The following is a 20,565-nucleotide window of genomic DNA, read 5'->3' as shown; positions in this document are numbered from 1 at the left end:
CACTATTGGATCAATATTGATCTCTGTATGTTTTAAGTATCGGGGGGCACATAAATTATTGGTGACCCCTGGGTGGAATCTGCTATAAGATGTCGTAGATGGATTTTTGAGGGTGGCGTTGGGGGCGGTTAATTGTTATGTATATATTTTTTTGTATAATTTTTAAGAATTGTGAGGCTACTGTTGCCTTATAAATACTAGTTCCTCTCTGTCCAGTGGTTAATGTGTTAATAAAACATCAGATATTAGCAGATGTGTGTGTATTGACATTCCTTGATAGATAACCCACCTTAAAAGTCCCTTAGGTATTTGTCATTCTCCTCAGGTTGTGAGGATGTAAAAACGTTCTCCTTGGTAAGACCTTACACATAATGGTCCAGGGTGACCCACTCCACAGTCTTAGTTTGAGTCGGCTCCCCTGGTTGCAGGGAGTCTTGGAGCAGGTGCATCAGGCTTCACAGCTGCATACAGGCAGGTTTGGTCATGTCAAAGCGCTGGGCATGGACAAAATTTGCTCTTATAGTAATACTCATTCGCAGCCTAGCTAATATTTAAGCCTTCAGCAGCTTGTAGTCCCATGCTAATTCCAGTGTCAAGTCAAAATATACCTGCTGGGGGTTTTCAATCAGAAATATGGCTTGCACATGTGCCCTGTCTCAGCAGCCCCTCTAGTGGAATTCCTCTCAAAAAGCTCCTGTTCTGCTTTAATGCTGTCTGCAGTAGTCCTCTTTTGTAGAGCATGCTGCATTGCCTTCCACTTGTCAACTAGTACAGTAGATTTATTCTGGATCTTCCCAGCTTGCTCAGTAATCACATACTTTGTAGGACTCCATTTGTTTAGTTACCAAATGGTTACCCTCTTGTTGGGCTGTAATTGCCTGCACTAGGGCCTGTTATTGTGTAGCGTTTGTCTGCTCATGGTGAGTTTGTGCTTGCATATTGCATGCAAACTACCTAATCTGTTCTTTCATTTCTCTATTTCTGTGTTTTTTAAAGCCTGTGAGAATTTAACATAAAACTGACCTGCAGCCCTCAAACTGACCACATTCTCCACCAGTTGTCAGGATCAGAGAGAAAACAGGCATCCGCAAAACACCATTTATAAACTTAAAGTCCGCTTTATTGCTCTGCAAAAACACAAAACAAACACATGCTTTTCCTATGTCTCACCAGCCAGAAAAGTCTAAGACAAGCGCGTTTTTCATTAAGCCCTGTGTATGCTTTCACTGGGATCCAACTGCAAACAGGTCTCCTCTCTTTACACACCACCACCAGTGTTTCTCTAAGGTCACCTGTTTAAAAGGCAGGGCTGTTGGGGAAGTATCTGCCCTCCGAGATTAACCCCTCTACGCCCTGCCCCAGGCCTACTCTCCATAGTAGTCAATGCCAATTTCTGGCATATATGTACATATATTAATTAAAAATGTATCTATCTATCTATATATATATATATATATATATATATATATATATATATATATATATATATATATATATATATAAATGTTTAAATAAATAAATATATATATATATGTATATACATATATATATATATATATATATATATATATATATATATATATATATATATATATATATATAGTATATTAATATTATAGATAATTGAATAAAATATAAAATACAAGATGAATTTGATGATTTTCATCCTCCAATATCCTTGGAATTAAATTAGAACAGTAATCAAAATAATACGTGTCAAATATTTCCTTTTATTAGTTTGTATTACGACGGTCATTGTGAATGTTACACACAATAGTTGTGTCTGTGCATGTGGTTGCTGCTTAGCATACGGAACAAAAGGCAGATTCACTTGCAAAGTCTCAGCTAAATCACATTTGATTTGAAAAACTTGACAAAATATATATTGAAGCAATACATACTCAGCAGGGATTTTAGAGCCATAATTAATTGCTTATAGTTTGTGGTACTAGCATGTCATTTAATTTAGTTTAATTAATAATTCATGTTACATTCATGTTGTCATATTAAATTAATTTAGACAACTTAGCTGTTTCATTTATTTATTTATTAATTAAACAGATGCTAGGAAGATGTGCAGGATTTTGGCATGGTTAGGGCCTATTCACATTCGAATGAAAACATTGAAAACAAATCAATTTGTAGAAGTTTTATAGTAAAAGTATTACATTAAATGCACATGGAGTGGGTAATGTTAAAGCGTCTGGTTAATGAAAGTCCAATCCCAATAGTGTTTTTTCACAAATCTCTGTTGTGTGGCACTTTAAAATGCCATATTTTGTGTTTTTCATAGCACATTGCTTGTTACATTATCTAACAATCAAAGTATAAATAAAAGCTGAAATTTAAAAAAAAATATATAGGTAACACAAAGAATTTCAAGTTATTTTGCTGAAATCACAAAAGGAAAACAAAAACTGCATGTAGTGTTAGCCATAAAAAAGGAGCACAGTATTGTAGAAATGAGTGGGAGGTTGCATGGCATAAAATATTACAAGAGGTTACAGTCCTACCCAATAATGCAAAAAGCCTACTAAAACAAAGGGGGTAGCCTTTTTTAAAGCTAAATGAAAAAAAAAAAAAAAACTTTGATGGTTTGGAGGGTTCATTTACGTTTATATACTAACACACACATACTCTTTTTTTTTACATATAGTCCTACTACCATGTATTCCTATTGTAGCACCTGGCTATGTTCAGAGCCGGTGCTATTGGAAATTTAGGGGAAAGTTCAGAGAAATAGTTGGCTCTGAACTAGTCTAATTGTTTACATTTGGGGCCACTGCTTTAGCTTTGGCTGTGCTGATTGTACATGCTGTCGTTGCTGGGGAGTGAGTTCCGCCCCGGGACCATAGGTGGCAGCAGTGAAGTCAAGTGCAGTTGTATATTTCTCCCCAGCAGCCAATCAGGGAGGTTGTTGCCTCGCTGTGCATGCTGGGGAGGGGTATTTGGGGCCAGATATCATTCTCTCTGGGTTCTCCCTCGTGTGGCACCCACCATTGGGGTAGCCATTCCACGACAACCCCGCAAATAGCCCTCCTGGCCAGGGTGTGCATGTGTCACAGTGTTCCTAGTTCCCAGTACCACGTTGGCCCGGAGCAATTGATCTGCTGTGCAGGCCCAGTGATTGACTGGGTCCCCAATCTGAAAGTGATCCTGAGCTGTCCATCCAATAGGAGGAGGCTGACCGATGAGGAGTCTGTCCGAATGATGGATACCAAGCACAAGGCTGGAGTTCCAGGAGGGGCCTGTCCATTTGTCCGAGGACAACCTTGGTTCTGAGAGACTGGATGTTGGTCGCCTGTCAGTTGCTAATTTGACCAAAACTACCCGAAGGAGATCAGGGTGCTGAATTCACTGAAAGAGGATTCCGGACATAATTGTCTCCAACCTTTGGGAGGGCCTGTGGCAGAGACCTAATCCTAAGTTCGAGTAAAACTCTGGCTGCCAGGCTGGTGAGAGAGGCCTGTCCAGATGCACTATACCCACCCTGGCTAGAGTGGCCCTGTAAAGTTGTCTTTGGGAGCAGGACTGTTTCCCTATCCAGGTACACCTGAATTTGCTATCTTCCATTCTGCTATCTCTTCACCTTCCATTCACGTCTATCATTTTAACTTGTTGGGTAATAAAAGCACACCTGTCATGTGGACATTCCCTTTAGTACAGCTCTCATCAAGTACCCTAGACGGCGGAGATACAGAGGTAACAGGCCACCCGAATCAAACCAGCAGCTCCTTCGGGGGTAATGCTACACTATATTTCCTCTTAATACTACTCTTGCCTTTCCTTCTCCCCCTCTTTTCTTACTTTATTCCCCACCATTTTTTTTAGATATTTAAAGTTTTATTAAAGCTTTTCAAGGTATAAAGAGTGGAAGAAAATATATATAACATAAATGTACAAACCTGAGCCAAGTGATACAGCACAAAACGACAGGATGAATCAAATTTATGCACATCCGGGAGGCATTTATAAAATGCATGGCAAAAGACTTGTGTTAGGTGCCCCCATGACTGGGGAGTGATGAAGTAAGTACTCAATAGACACAAATCTGAGAGGGTAACTAATGACGTTAGTGGTAATGCCATGTACTTTCTACCCAATAGGGTTGAATATAACATAGTTTCCCCTTCACACGCACATCGGTTGGTCGAAATATCCTTTGGAGTAAGGTAGGGGTTCTGAACCAAGTAAACCTTAAAGTTATGTTCCTGAGCAGTCAGATTCAGGGAACTTTTGTGTATAATAGTAAAAGACGCACTCCGATCTCCAGTCATCCTCAAACAACACGACTCATAAGTCTTTTTCCCAAATTTGGGCAGATGGGAATAGCTTGGACTCAATGGGCCAGATTCACGTAGACTAGCGGCAGCGTAACGTATCGTAGATACGTTACACCGCCGCAAGTTTTCATCGCAAGTGCCTGATTCACAAAGCACTTGCAATGAAAACCTACGCTGGCGGCCTCCGGCGTAAGCCCGCGTAATTTAAATGGGCGTGTGCCATTTAAATTAGGCTTGCTCCCATGCTGGACCTACTGCGCATGCTCCGTTTCGAAATTCCCGCCGTGCTTTGCACGAAGTGATGTAATTTTTTCGAACGGCGACGTGCGTAGCGTACTTACGTATTCCCGGACGTCTTACGCAAACGACGTGAATTTTTAAATTTCGACGCGGGAACGACGGCCATACTTTATACAGCACATACGTGTGCTGTGTAAAGTTAAGGCACCCAAAATCACGACTAACTTTGCGACGGGAAACTAGACTAGCAGCGACGTAGCGAACGCGAAAAACCAGCGTGGATCGCCGTAACTCCGTCGTATCTGAGATACTCCGTCGTATCTCGGCTGTGAATCTGGCCCAAAGTCCGCAAAAAATAGGCCATAGATGGAACAAATCAGATGGTGCCTGTGGAGACCTAGATGTTCTATCTTATTTCTATTTTTTACTCTCTCCTTAATATACGATTGCCTTGGTTTACTACTACAACTTTGACAGTCGTATATCTTTCAGGGTACAGCTCTTTGTGCACATTAAAATGCCTACTTATAGATTATCTTTGTTTTATGGAATTTGTCTTTGTCCATTTCTACTAGCTCTTCATGTCCACATCTAACAGATTTAAAAAATACACCAATAACACCTTGAGAGTAACAGATATTCTCATACACTACTGTTTCATATTTAACTAAATACATGTTTCTGTAATGTTATATGAATATTTAACCTTAGTTTAATTGCAATTGATAGGTGTGGTAGTATGGTACCCCACCAGTGTATGTACCCAAAATTCTCAACCCGACGGGTTGAGGGGCTCCAGGGAGCTTATAATATACAGAGGAAACTGGCGGTTCAGTTTCTTCATTACTTACTAACGTCATTGGTTTCGACGTGAACGTAAATGGCGTCCAGCGCCATTCACGGACGACTTACGCAAACAACGTAAATTTAAAAATTTTGACGCGGGAACGACGGCCATACTTAACATTGGTTGCCCCTCATATAGCAGGGGAAACTTTACGCGTCGCAAATCTAATGTAAACGTCATATCTTCACTGCGTCGACCGCGCGTACGCTCGAGAATTTGCGTATTTTGCTAATTTGCATACTCGATCAGGAAAACGACGGAGGCGACACCTAGCGGTGAAAAAAAATATTGCATTTAAGATCCGACAGTGTAAGAGCCTTACGCCTGTCGGATCTAATGGTTATCTATGCGTAACTGATTCTAAGAATCAGTCGCATAGATACGACGGCCCAGATTAGGACTTACGACGGCGCACATGGCGTTGCGCCGTCGTAAGCCCTTTCAGAATCTGGGCCCTAGTGTATCATCAGCTACATACAGCTGTACTGGGACTTAGTGTCCCGCTCCCAGAACAAATCTGAGCTTGACTGAGCACTGCAGTCTTTTACAGGAAGCCCTGTGAACATAAGGCTTCCTCTGATTGGCTGAGGTATAGACTGTGACAACATATACTCACTTTTCCACCTCAGCCAATCAGAGGAAGCTTTGCATTCATTCATAAAAATACAAGAATTCCTGTGAATTGCTAAGCAGTGCTCAGCCGACTCGATTTTGTTCTGGGATCGAGATGGAAAGTTCCAATACCGCTACCAGACCGTAATGCTGTATACTGAATGTAGCCGATACTACACGCAGTTAATACTGGGTGACAGTAGCCACATTTCAAGTAAAGGAAATAGTGTATCTGGTCCAGCTTGGCACAAAAAAAAATATTTAAAATGATAGCAAAGCTGGAGTAAGGCTTTTAATAGGTCTAGCCTTTTACTGGCCTCAGGTGCTGGAACATGAACATTTGATGAGTTAACGGGATCCTGGGATTTAGTTTAATCCTGGAACAGAGCCATTTAAACTAGAACAGTTGGGAGGTATGAAAGTACCTATCTACCTTACGGCCAGGGGAGGACTGGGCAAGGAGGCAGGGAGGTATTTGCACATTGGGCAACTGCTAATAAAATATGGTGGGCCAGGGACTACAAATGGAGTAACTTCATCTTCCAGATGTTAATCAGAATAAGATCCACAGTTAGTGACACCTTGGGTTCCATCCTGCAATGTTGTGTTAGTAATGGGAAACTCACACAGTATCATTGAACCACTCAGATATGTTTACTGAGATAAAAAATAAACACAAGAAATGGCATAGCTTATGTTTGACAGAAAATATCTCTCAACACTGATATACAAAGGTGCTTAACTTAAAACCTCTACAAGACCCATGTGAACAGGTATACAGAGAAACAAATATCCAACACCCTTAACACATGGATTGGATAACTTTCCTCTGAGGCCTTAGCACACAGACCAGCAAACAGTGTTTGGCATATACAAAAAAGTAACCACAATGTAAATTGGATAATATCCTACAGATTGTCTCCCCCTAGGTTGTAGTTAAATAATTTAGCAATAGGATGCAAAGCAGTGATGCATAACAAAGAGGAAATGATAAATGTTCCTTCAATTCCGGACATCTTCAGCTAGCATGTTGTTTATACTGCAGTGTAATTTGTAATCCAGGAAGTGAAAAGACAAAAAAAGAAGAGCAAAGATGGACTAATTGGTGCTTAGTCTGAAGAAGTTTTATCACATGTATGTTCCTCTTTAATTATATCAAGGAGTTGAGTACAGTACTGACTTTACAGCACAGTGGGGAAGAATAGGCCCCAAGCGCCTGCTGTATGAGGTCTGTGAAGAAGTAGATCCACATCCGTGGAACTACAAGTTTTACCAGTCAGTCTGTAAAAAAACACTCAGCTATTCTGTTAGCACTATCTGTATGGGCTGTGCCCGCTCACCACTATGAACTTCAGATAGATGGAGGGCTCCAGCCGGAATCCCCTGGTGTCTCTGTACGGTGGAAATGGCGTTGCCACGCCGCACTGCGACTCCCGGTGGATGCGAGTGCAGGTATACCCAGAAGATCTGGAGCGTAGGCCTGTCCGCTTTGCTGGAATAGCGATGCTGTCCTCTGAGGCAGGCGATCCGGCTCTCTGCTGTGTAGGCCGCAGACTCTCACTCTCTGTCACACAGACCTCCTGCTGGCAGGTTCAGAATGGCGTCCAAAGAGAGCGAAATCAGGTCGCACTAACCTTTTTATTTCCTCTCCCAGCAGAATGTTCTGTGCGCACTGCATTCTGTGTCCTGTGGTCCAGATTGGCCGGGCCATCAGTGTCACTTCCTTGTCCTAGACTACATGTCCCATGATGCATTGCTCTGGTCATTCTCACAAGAGGAAAAAACACTCAGAGAGTCCAGCATGCACTAGAGGGAGCCAAACCCATACATGAAAACAACAAACTGTTCCTTAGTAATAAATACAGTAGCAACCCATGGCTATACTTGCAAAGGGAAATGTTCCAGCACCAACTTCTTTGGTGGTTTGAGATGTCATGTGACCAAATGCTAAGGCCTGCAAAGAAAACTGATGCTTAAGGAGGGTCACAATAAACCATGGGCCAGATTCACAAAAGAGATACGACGGCGTATCTCCTGATACGCCGTCGTATCTCTGAGATACGATTGTCGTATCTATGCGCCTGATTCATAGAATCAGGTTACGCATAGATAGCCCTAAGATCCGACAGGTGTAAGTGACTTACACCATCGGATCTTAGGCTGCAATTCTAGGCCAGCCGCTAGGTGGCAATTCCATTGCGGTCGGCGTAGAATATGCAAATGACTAGTTACGCCGATTCACGAACGTCCGCTTTGCCCGTTGCTCTAAATTTACGTTGTTTCCGTAGAGATACGTCGCGTAAAACTAAGCATGCCCTCTAGGTGGTCTAACCAATGTTAAGTATGGCCGTCGTTCCCGTGTCAAATTTTTAAATTTCACATTGTTTGCGTAAGTCGTCCGTGAATGGCGCTGGACGCCATTTACGTTAACTTCGAAACCAATGACGTCCTTGCGACGTCATTTAGCTCAATGTACGTCGGGAAATTTTAGGGACGGAGCATGCGCAGTACGTTTGGCGCGGGAACGCGCTTAATTTAAATGGTGTCCACCCCATTTTAATTAGGCGGGCTTGCACCGGGCGGATTTACGCTACGCCGCCGCAAGTTTACAGGTAAGTGCTTTGTGAATCAGGCACTTACACTGTAAACTTGCGGCGGTGTAACGTAAATGGGATGCGTTACGCCGCCGCAGCGTAGCCCATTTCTACGTGAATCTGGCCCCATGTTCTTAAGGAACACCTACTTTTCACCATGGCACCCTGGCACACTTTGAGTGGTACATTTTCTTTAGATCACAGAAATATGTTGATACTTTGGCTATGAAGATGCTGAGTAATTTTAAACTTACATAGGGCTGTGCATGCTTCTCTGTACCTCCACCTGATAATGCTTGGCCCTGGTGATCAGTGCTGCCTTAAACTCTGTGGAGACTTCAAGGCAGTCAAAGCCTTGGGGCTCCTCCTGCAGGTTTTTGGAGGGTTCTCGTGCTCATTCTCTAGTAGGATAACATTAAACTATGTAGTGTGTACGTCTTATCATCACTATTGTACATTAGAAATACATAGGTTTCACCAAAATGTTTTACAAACTGAGAGCTGAAAGAAGATGACAAGCTGTTAAGAGACAAACTGTAATGTGAACCCGATGTCTATGGTTTATGTGGTTTAAGTTGTTATTGTGTACATCACATTGATACATTATTTTCTCTATAGAGTCCTAAATGTAAAGTTTCCATATGAGTTGATAATTTTTTGTTCATTGTAATTTTCTTTCAAAATCAAATCAATACTATTTTGAACTGTTGTCGTGGGGCCCTTTGGGATTAATAAAGTATTCTGAAACAGCATGGGGCCCATAGGCTTGTGCCTACTCTGCCTATTTGGTAAATCGGCACTGCTGAAGATTGGCCTATTGGGCACCAAGAGCGTCATTGTAGGGAGACGTTTTCCCATATAAGCTACAGAAACTGTAGTTTTTTAGGCAGTCTGGTAGTGGTTCAGAGCAAGATGGGAGCACAGGGAAGGTGAATATTAACTCCTTATAGTCTCTTTAAATTGAGCCTATCACGTTGCCTATTATGGGTCATATCATATCATTTATTTTGGAACCCATGCACAGTGTATGAGGCAAATATATTTTAGATTGGGGGGTGAGAATTTTGAAAAACTAGAAATTGAAAACCATTAGTGTTAAGTAATGAAAAAAAATGTAGTGTTTTCTGCAGAATTCCTGCATGACAGAAAAATGCTGCGAACATAATTTTAATGACTCTAGTAGAAAATGGCCTGAGTGGCAATTACATACTGCATATCTGTTTCTACCTGAGTGACAATAACATATATCTGCTTCTAACTGAGTAGCAATTATCTACTGTATATATATTCTATCAAAACTGGAGTTATACATTCAAATGGACCTATGATGATAATAATAACAACAATAATAATAACAACAACGATAACCTACTTCCACTCTTCCCCTGCTGCCCTATTGCCTAAGGCAATTGCCTATTACATGCCTCTCCTGATGAAACTGTTGCTCTGAATTTCCTCTATTAGCAGGTAGGGTGACCATGTGGTCTATGTTGAAAGGTCACATACAGTTAGGTCAATATATATTTGGACACAGGCAAATGTTTCATACTTTTGGCTCTGTATGCCACCAGAATAAAATTAAATCAAAACAATCCAAATTAATTTGATGTGCAGACTTTCAGCTTTAATTCAAGGGGTTGAACATAAATATCAAGTACACATTTTAGGAACTGCAACCATTTTTATACACAGTCTCCCCAAATGTAATTGGACAAATAAATATAATAATAAATAAAATGTAAATTTTTTAATATTTTGTTGAGATTCCTTTGAGTGAGTGAGTGAGAAACTTATATAGCGCAACACATGCGAAACTGAATCGCCTCTGGGCGCTTAGTATCCTTTACTGACAGTGACTGGGTTTTCTCCTTTCTGATGATTTTCCAGGCTCTAACTGCAGTTGTCTTCGGTTGATCTTTGTTTGTGGGTCTTTCTGCCTTTCGTTTTGCCTTCAGTAAGTGAAATGCATGCTCAATTGGGTTGGGATCAGGTGATTGACGCAGCCATTGCAGAATAGTCAATTTATTTTCCTTCAAAAGCTCCTGGGTTGCCTTTGCAGAGTGTTTTGGATCATTGTCCATCTGTACTGTGAAGCGCCATCCAGGCCCTGGACTTCATCCAGACTGGCCCACTTTGACAGGTCTCTCCCATGGCGGTCGGACAAATACCGCACCCCCCCCCCCCCAGCCACCCAAGCCCCCTCTCCCCCTTCACTAGCCACTAGCCGTTCTACTTTATTAGAGTAGAACGGCTGTTACTGGTATTCTTATAGGCAGTACCAGTGGGGAAGCTAGACATTATTTCACCCGGGGCAAAGAATCAGTTCGGTGCCCCCCCTTATGGGACAAGATTAGGCAGAAGTGAGAAACTCCCAGGCCATAGCTGTTGAGTCAGCTGTCTGTCCCCTCCCCCATGCTCCTCTGTTGTCCCCCCTGCTTCTCTGTTCCCCCCCAGGTGAGCGATGCAGGGAGGGAGAGGAGGTGAGCGCTGTGGGAAGGGAGAGACAGAGGACTGGAGGGGGGCAGCGGTCTGCTGTCACTGAAGCCGGCCCACTGAGCCATCGGCCCACCGGGAAACTCCCTGTAGTCTCAATGGCCAGTCTATCCCTGGCGCCGTCCAATCAACTTTGCTGCTTTCGGCTGAAACTGGGCTGACAGTATATATCTAAAAACTGCAGAATTTATCCGGCTGCTTCTGTCTTCTATCACATCATCAATAAACACCAATGATCCAGTGCCACTGGAAGCCATGCATGCCCATGCCATCCCACTGCCTCCACCATGTTTTACAGATGATGTTGTCTGCTTTGGATCATGAGCTGTTCCAAGCCTTCTCCTTACTTTTTTCTTCTCATCATTCTGGTACAGATTAATATTAGTTTTATCCATCCAAAGAATGCTTTTTCAGAACTGGTCTGGCTTTTTTAGATGTTTTTTGGCAAAGTCTAATCAGGCTTTTCTATTGTTCAGGCTTAGGAATAGTTTGCACCGCGTGGTGAACCCTCTGTATTTGCTCTCGTAAAGTCTTGATTGTAGAATTTGGCAATGATACGCCTACCTCCTAGAGAGTGTTATTCACTTGTCTGGATGTTGTGAATGGGTTTTTCTTTACCACAGAGAGGATCCTGCGATCTTCCACAACTGTTGTCTTTGGTGGGCTCCAGGCCCTTTTATGTTGCTGAGCTCACCAATGCGTTCTTCTTTCCTCAGAATGTACCAAACTGTTGATTTGGCCACTCCTAATGTTGCTGCTTTCTCTCTGATGGATTTGTTTAATTTTTGAAGCCTTATAATGGCATGATTCACTTGCATGGACAGCTCTTTTGAACACACAATGTAGGTTCACAGCAATAGATTTCAAGTGCAAATACCACACTTAGAATCAACTCCAGACCCTTTACCTGCTTAACTGATAAAAAAATAATGGAGAAGTAGCCCACACCTGGCCATGAAACAGCTTGTGATTCAATTGTCCAATTATGTTTGGTCCCTAGAAAAAGGGGGGTGGCTATTCTTAAGAGCTGTAATTCCTAAACCCTTTCTCCAATTTGGATGTACATACACATACTAGGGCCAATTAACTAACTAGCATGTCTTTGGAGTGTGGGAGGAAACCCACACAGGCACAAGGAGAACATGAGTGGAAGGAAACCAGAGCACCTAGAGGAACGTCATGCAAGCACAGGGAGAACATGTAAACTCCAGGCAGGTTGTGCCACGGCTGGGATTTGATCCAATGCCCCTAGTGCAGCCACTGCATTGCCCATATCTAGGTTTAGTTTAAGACTGCAAAAAAATTAGTGTTAAAAACTTTATTTAATAGAAAAAATATAAATATATTTTAAACTGTTAAAATAAGAAAACGTCCATGGTATTATTTAGTGCTTCTCTGCCCTGCATTTCATTAAAGCAGCTTCCTGGCTACACAGGAATACTGTATGCCATTGTATATAATCTTTAGTGTACACAGAGCATGAATTCTGTATTTTTCTTTACTTTGGACTACACGTGTTGTTGACCTTTATATTTTATACCATATCAAGTTCTCTTACCTATTATTTAAACTGGTCCTTGTTTTCTAGAAGTCAAATATTGCATACATCTCACTGTAAATACATATTTAAACATACATAGCTTAAATTGAAACTGTGGAGTAGAGTAACCAAGGCATGTGTGCTATATCTAGGGGTGGACCTGTAGGAGTATGAGCCTGGGAGCAAAATATTAGTCGTTGAGTGACCTATTGCACTAGCAGTAGTGGTGCTGATATCCATAGAACAATATATTGGGAGATGTGGGGCTTCACAAAGTGCAGGTGGCAGTGGGCATACAGCCTAAGCTGTGGCTGTTCAGGAACACATTTTGGAATTTCATTAGTCATCAGAATTTGCAATGTCATCACTTTTTGCTGCTGCAACTACACACCAGCGAAAAATAAGAATGCACACTGAAGAAGTAAGGACAGTACGGTGGCCCCAACTAAAATACAATGGATGGGGAGAATAATGGAGATCCAGCAAATGGAAAATCTTACTATGATGTTGAGAGAGCAAGAAGAAAAGTATCGGGAGGTCTGGACACCCATATTAAATATAGGGGAAAAAATCTCTAAATAGAGATCTGGGGTGGGGTGGGGTGGTGTGATGGGGGAGAGTACAATATTAATGTGTTTTTTGTTTGTTTGTTTTTTCCTTATTTATCTTTTTTCTTTCTCTTTTCTCTCTCTTTTTCTGTCTCTTTAATAATTTTACTTGTTTCTGTTTGGGAGGATAACCAGGGCTATGCCTGATTAAGGAAAACGTATTGCAATAATAGTAGGAAACATTACAGAGTTGTATTAGAACTATGAGGATACACAAGTAAATGATGAGTATAGGTTTGTCAAGATAATACAACTGTGTGAATATGTGGTAGTAATTGGTAATGTCAAAGAAAATACTAAAGAAAATACTAGTAAATGTAAAGTGGAAGTGCTAATGTACGTATGTATATTGTTATTGCTGTAGAAAAAATAAAGAATTTATAAAAAAATCAATTGAAGACTGACACCTAGAAAAAATGGTTTGAAAATACTGGGCCAGATTCAGATAGGTCAGCGAATCTTTATATCCGCGTAACCTATCTGATTTACGTTAATCCGCCGCAAGTTTTTGAGGCAAGTGCTTTATTCAGAATTTCAAATTCCGCGGCTAGGGGGCGTGTAAAATTTAAATCAGGCGCGTCCCCGCGCCGAACGAACTGCGAATGCGCTGTCCGTAAAATTTCCCAGCGTACATTGATCCAAATGACGTCGCAAGGACGTCATTGGTTTCGACGTGAGCGTAACTTACGTCCAGCTCTTTTCTGAATCGACGGGAACGACGGCCATACTTAACATAGGATACCCCTCACATAGCAGGGGTAACTATACGCCGGAAAAAGCCGAACGCAAACAACGTAAAAAAAATGCGCCGGGCGGTCGTTCGTTTCTGAATCGGCGGAAATCCTCATTTGCATATTCGTAAAAAAAAAAGAAACGCCACCTAGCGGCCGGCCTGGAATTGCAGCCTAAGATCCGACGGTGTAAGTCACTTACACCTGTCGGATCTTAGGGATATCTATGCGGAACCTGATTCTATGATACGACCGACGAAACTCAGAGATAGGACGGCGTATCAGGAGATACGCCGTCGTATCTCTATCTGAATCTAGCCCACTGTGTTTTACCTGATGAATATAGTCCTGGCCCTGTCTCTAATGGCCTGTACACACGAGCGGAATTTTCATCGGAAAAAAGTTGGATGGTTTTTCCGACGGAATTCCACTCCAGCTTGGCTTGCATACACATGGTCACACAAAAGTTCTCTGAACTTTCCAGCGTTAATAACGTACAACACTACGACGAGGCGAGAAAAAGAAGTTCAATGCTTCCGAGCATGCGTTGAATTGTTTCCGAGCATGCATGCTTCTTTTCCTGTCGGAATTGCATACAGACGATTTTTTCCGTCAGAAAAATCGAGAAAAATTGAGAACCTGCTTTCAAACTTTTGCTGGAGGAAATTCCGACAGCAAAAGTCTGATGGAGTATACACACGGTCGGAATTTCCGATGAAAAGCTCACATCAGACTTTTGATGGCGGAAATTCCGCTCGTGTGTATGGGGCATAAAAGTCAATTGCTCACTGTTCTTCCCCTCAACTTCTGTAAGTGAGAACTGTCATCAGCTACAGGATGCTATAAAATCTGCAGTCAACCACTTGACCACCGCCCCATGTCAAAAAGACGTCCTGTTTTTAAAGTTGAATATCTCGATAACGGCAGCAGCTGCTGCCACAACCGAGATATTCATCTTTTCAGGGGGCGGTGGTGTACACGATAACGGCGGTCTCCGCGGCGGATTCGCCGCGAGATCGCCGTTATCGGTGGCGGGAGAGGGGGCCCCCCCCTCCCGCCGCTCTCCCGCGCCCTCCGCCGCTTACCGGAGCCGTCGGTAGCAGCGGAGGGGATCGGATGTGTCCGGCAGCTGAGCGGGGACGGGACTGAAGGAGAAATCTCCTTCACCCGTCCTCATAGCTCTGCTGGGCGGAAGTGACGTCAAAACGTCAGTCCCGCCCAGCCTCTTAAAGAAACATTTTTTTTTTTGTCATTTGAAAAAATGACATTTTTTTTTGCATTTAAGTCTAAATATGAGATCTGAGGTCTTTTTGACCCCAGATCTCATATTTAAGAGGACCTGTCATGCTTTTTTCTATTACAAGGGATGTTTACATTCCTTGTAATAGGAATAAAAGTGATCAATTTTTATTTTTTTTTTATTTCAGTGTAAAAAATTATAAAACTAAATAAAAATAAATAAGAAAACAAAAAAAAATTTTTTTAAAGCGCCCCATCCCGACGAGCTCGCGCGCAGAAGCAAACGCATACGCGAGTAGCGCCCGCATATGAAAACGGTATTCAAACCACACAAGTGAGGTATCGCCGCAATCGTTAGAGTGAGAGCAATAATTCTAGCCCTAGACCTACTCTGCAACTCAAAAAATGCAACCTGTAGAATTTTTTAAACGTTGCCTATCGAGATTTTTAAGGGTAAAAGTTTGACGCCATGCCACGAGCGGGCGCAATTTTTAAGCGTGACATGTTGGGTATCATTTTACTCGGCGTAACATTATCTTTCACAATATATAAAAAAATTGGGCAAAATATATTGTTGTCTTATTTTTTAATTCAAAAAAGTGATTTTTATCCAAAAAAAGTGCGCTTGTAAGACCGCTGCGCAAATACGGTGTGACAAAAAGTATTGCAATGACTGCCATTTTATTCCCTAGGATGTCTGCTAAAAAAAAATATATAATGTTTGGGGGTTCTGATTAATTTTCTAGCAAAAAAATTGTGATTTTCACATGAAGGAGAGAAGTGCCAGAATAGGCCTGGTGGGCAAGTGGTTAAAGGACTTCTTGTTCTTGTCTTGTCCACCAGACCTGACCAGGCATTTGCCGCCTCTACTTCCAAGGACATCCCTTTCCAATGCCTAATGCATCTTTACTTCTTTATCTTTTTTTTTTTTCAATTTCTTTAGTTTTCCAATTTTTTCCTTCATTTATACAGAACATAAGGAATGACATTAATCTTAACACAAGAGTTCAATATACAATCGATTATCTAAACATAGCCTCTCTTTTCATTCATCTCAACAGCAGAGAGAAAAAGGAAAATAAACAAAATGAATCCAAACATTGAGATCCATGCTTCTCCCCATTAACTCCCACCCTCCCATCATTCTCTTCAGAATCGAGAGTGGGGCAATGGGCCATTGGGTCCCAACATCTTTACTTCTTTATCAACACAATCAAGAGCAACACCACCATGAGCCGCAGTGAAGACCAGAGTTATAGACAGCAGATGAACAGAATGATGAAGGTTTATTGCTCCTTCTCCATGGTCATTGAAAACATAACCAATAATGGCTCATGCACACTGCAGCTTGTGCTTTTTTGCGCTCTTTTGCGTGTTTTTATTGAGCTTCTTTGAGATTTTTTGAGCATTTTTTTCACAAACCCTCGCCTCAGCTCATTTGGTTTTGTTATTTTTATTTTTTTTTTCGTTTTTGAGCTTTTTCAAGCTTTTTCACACTTTTTTGGACACTTTTCTGGTCGAAAGTTTCTCTCAAAAACACGAGTTTGGTGGAGGGGGCCTGTAAGACCATATGCCTGTAAACTCCTGTGCATGGCAACATTGGCTAACATAAAGGGAAGTTTCCAGGCAGAAAAATAGAGCTCAAAAAAGCTCAGAGGCCCATAGGAGCAGCTTCTTTGAGCTCCTTTCAGATGCAGTGTGCATGAGCCCTTACCCTAAGGAATTGTAAGTCAGCTGAAACAGTATCGCAGACTGGCCTATTTTTATACTGTGCTCTTTGGACCATTATTCAGCATCTTTGTACATAATTATTTCATAGTAATGCTGTTGTAGAAACTATTCAGGCAAATCTCTTGTTTTGTCCTTTATGGGTGAAGCATACTGTAGGTTCTAAAAATGACATATTTCTACTTAATGCAGTCTTGTTGTGATGGAAATATTAGATAAGATTGTCCATACACATGCAATATAGTAATATATTATGAAGGGCTAATATATGTGCATACAAATTAAAGCAAATAATGCTAGGAGCTATGCACTGCCACAGGACGTCACTGTAAATGCTTGTATTAACAAGTACTTCTGTATGAATAGTCCACAGAGATCAATTATCCCTCCCCTTCCCCCATTAACAGTGCTATCGGGAACATACTGTATATTGAACATGTTATATGAAACAATTACAGTTCCTACTTGCTAGCATGACACAGAAAATACATATTTAATTGTGCAGAGTGTTATTCTGCTGAAAGAGGCTCAGTTTACAAAGATACCTCTTGAAGTAGATCTAAACCCAAAAACTCAAATCACATACAGTCCTGATCAAAAGTTTAAGACCACTTGAAAAATGGCAAAAAATCATATTTTCACATTGTTGGATCTTAACAAGGTTCCAAGTAGAGCTTCAACATGCAACAAGAAGAAATGAGAGTGAGACAAAACATTTTTTGAGCATTCAATTTAATGAAAACAACGAATAAACTGAAACAGGCTCTCTTTCCAAAAAAGGACATTTGCCTAGCTGCCATGCTAATGCTTTAGCTTCAATACCTTCAGGGGTTGCCACATCTGACTTTGTATTCTAGAAACACCAGTTGCCTGGCTAACATGCTGATGCTTTGGCTTCAGTACTTTTTGGGTCACTAATCCGAAGCAAGTGTAGAGATGATGATTTCTAACGCTCATGTGATGCATGATTGTTACAGGATTGTGCCTAGGAAATATTGAAGACATGTAAGGTTAGCGCCCTTTTATTGAGGTCCCTCCCCTGGGGAGATATGGTAATTGAGGCTAGTCTATCATAAACTATAGCCTAAACTGCCTGGGGCAGAGGGTGATGGGAATAGGCTACCTCTGGTATACTTTGTGGGTGGGTGCAGTGTGGTGCCTCAGCAATAACACACACTCAGTCCAGATGCAAATCAAAGAACTTGTATTGAAGTCAAGGAAAAACAGTTCACAACAAGTCATCAGAAGGAAGCCCAACCAGGAACCCTCTTGGATGACAACAGCGTGTAGCAGAGCAGGTCTCAGCTGAGCTAACAGCGTCTGGAGGGGGAATGGGGCCTGGTCAGTCCAAACCCTAGTGGGAAGGTTTCCAGGAAGAGAAGCAGAGCCCTACACTTTCCCTACTCATTTAAAACCTTTTCCCACATCCAATACTGTCCCTGGCGGACATATGACCAGTCCCTATTCTACCCACACACTAAAAACACACTAAACCCAGGAGCCAGGGTCTAAAATAGCCTCTGCCTGACCCAAGATGACTGCCAGAGTCACATGGGCTGCCAGCATCCAATTCAATCGCTGCCCCAGTGACCCAGGAAACCATAGAGGAAACCATGTTCCGCCTAACTTCCTCCCCCTCTGCACTGCTGTTGCAGTTGAGTGCCACCTGCTGTGGAGAAAATAGACTGCACCTGCCTCCAAGTTAATTTGGAGAACTCACGTATGGGGAGAACCTACATTAAAAATATTGGACATGCACTCTGCAGAATATTTATGTCAGATCTGGAAGAGTGAAGATGACGATTGTGATGTAAAGAACCGTTCGTTATGCTTCTGCCAAAGTACAAACATTAAATGGCTGAACATGTGGACATTCCTTATTTCTAGGTGAGGGCCTCAGGATAGGAGTATGTGCATGACCTAAAATGGTGGGGCTTCTTTTTGTTACAGGTTACGCCGCGTACACACAACCGTTTTTCATGACGAGAAAAATGCAATTTTTTAAATTAGTCGTTAAAAACGGTAGTGTGTAGGCTCCAGAGCATTTTTCTCGTCGAGAAAAATGGGCATTAAAAATTTAGAACATGCTCTATTTTTTCCCGTCGTGTGTACGCTTTAACGACGGGGAAAAAAACACGCATGCTCAGAAGCAAGTTATGAGACGGGAAATTTGCATAATCAGCCCAAAGGATGGCGCCATTCGAATAGAACTTCCCCTTTAAAGTGCCGTTGTACGTGTTGAACGTAACCGCGCTTTGCTCGAGCATTTTTTATTGCAATCTGTGTATGCAAGGCAGACTTGACAAGAATCACGTAGAGAAAAACTTTTTTCCATGACATTAAAAAAAGGTTGTGTGTACGCGGCATAAGTGTGTAGTGTATATTCCTAGCAGGGGGATGATGTAAGGGGCCCCAGGCCAGCATGGTCGTTGCTGGCAATAAATCAGGGGCCTGCTTAGAGACACACACGATCAAGCAACCAGCGTTTTTAGAAGGAGGCCGGGAATGGCAGCTCCCATGTTTCTCTGACTACAGGTTTCTACAATAAATCTCTGCTGAGAGAAATATGTGTACCGTCTCTGTTAACTTTTCCTTCTGAAAAAAAAAAAGTATAGAATGGATGTTCTGACTGCAGTCTGACTTCATTGGTTGTATGAATGATCCAGGTCATTGACTCTTGGGAAATTTGTAAGCCAGGGAGAGAGCCAGGCAATTAGCCTTTTCAGAAGGAGGTCAGCAATAGCAGCCTTCACTGTTTTCTTAAAGTGGAGGTTCACCCAAAAACTTTTTTTTTAACATTAGATTGAGGCTCGTTTTGTCAAGGGGAATCGGGTGTTTTTTTACAATCGAAGCAGTACTTACCGTTTTAGAGATACATCTTCTCCGCCGCTTCCGGGTATGGGCTGCGGGACTGGGCGTTCCTATTTGATTGACAGGCTTCCGACAGGCTTCCGACGGTCGCATACATCGCGTCACGATTTTCCGAAAGTAGCCGAACGTCGGTGCGCAGGCGCCGTATAGAGCCGCACCGATGTTCGGTTTCTTTTGGCTACTCGTGACGCGATGTATGCGACCGTCGGAAGCCTGTCAAACAAATAGGAACGCCCAGTCCCGAAGACAATACCCGGAAGCGGCGGAGAAGATCTATCTCTAAAACGGTAAGTACTGCTTCGATTAAAAAAAAAACATCCGATTCCCCTTGACAAAACGAGCCTCAATCTAATGTTAAATTTTTTTTTTCGGTGAACTCCCGCTTTAAATGGCTTCTCATTTTTTAAGCAGTATTTTGCCTCCCATTAAACCAGATTGCTTAATTAACTTGGCCTTGACATCCTTCCTATGCTGTTTACCTGGTTTATCTCCACGCAGTCTTGTCTCGCAGACACATCTGTTTAATATGAATAGTCCTATTGCATAATAAACCTTTCTCTTTGTTACACAGCAGGCTGGATGAACACGCTATTTAAGAGGCGACACAAGAATGGAAGCTTCTACTGTCCTCAGAGATGAATGTAATGCTGGTAGGAGCCTGATAAGCATATTCACCAAGGTTTATCTCCCGATGAAATGATTTCTAGTTTTGTACTGGTGTGAATGTTCTCGGAAAATTTCCTTTCTGGCTCAGCAGACTGTCACTGAGGATGAGCTGC

The sequence above is a fragment of the Rana temporaria genome, chromosome 6 (genome assembly GCF_905171775.1).
Source record: "Rana temporaria chromosome 6, aRanTem1.1, whole genome shotgun sequence".
Lineage (NCBI taxonomy): Eukaryota > Metazoa > Chordata > Amphibia > Anura > Ranidae > Rana > Rana temporaria.
This window is presented reverse-complemented; position numbering follows the sequence as displayed.